Genomic DNA, 697 nt, shown 5'->3' on the forward strand with positions numbered 1-697 from the left:
TGCTACCTTCTCAGGGAGGGGATGGACTCCTTTAGGAGTGATGCGGTGCCCTAAGAACGATACTTCGTTGGCGCCAAAGGTACACTTGTCGTACCGGACTACAAGACCGTTTTGTTGCAGGCGGTCGAGCACGATGCACAGATGACGGAGGTGTTCCTCTTTTGAGGAGGAGAACACAAGTATGTCGTCCACATAACATACACAGAAAGGGAGGTCCCCTAAGATGCCCTCCATGAGACGTTGAAACTTAGCCCCAGCATTACAAAGGCCAAAACAGGAGTAATTGAAGGTGTATGTACCAAACGGAGTGCTGATGGCAGTCTTGGGGATGTCTTCTGGGTTCATAGGCACCTGATAATACCCCTTCGGGAGATCGAGCGTAGAGAAAACCTTTGCTTAGTGCAGGTAGGAGGTCACGTCGGCAATGTTTGGGAGGGGGTAGTGATCCGGTTCTGTTTGCATGTTCAGGCGCCTGTAATCCCCGCACGGACGGAGGGAGCCGTCTTTCTTCAGAACGATGTGTAAGGGTGACGACCATGGGCTGGAGGCCTTTTGGCAAAGGCCCATTTCCTCCATTTCGGCGAACGTCTGTTTGGCGGCTGCCAATCGTTCCGGTGCCAGACGTCTGAATTTTGCGAAGACTGGGGGTACCGTCGTCTTGATATGGTGATAAATACCGTGCTTGGCAGGAACCGTG

This window comes from Palaemon carinicauda, chromosome 24, assembly GCF_036898095.1.
Source record: "Palaemon carinicauda isolate YSFRI2023 chromosome 24, ASM3689809v2, whole genome shotgun sequence".
In the NCBI taxonomy this organism is placed as follows: Eukaryota; Metazoa; Arthropoda; class Malacostraca; order Decapoda; family Palaemonidae; genus Palaemon; species Palaemon carinicauda.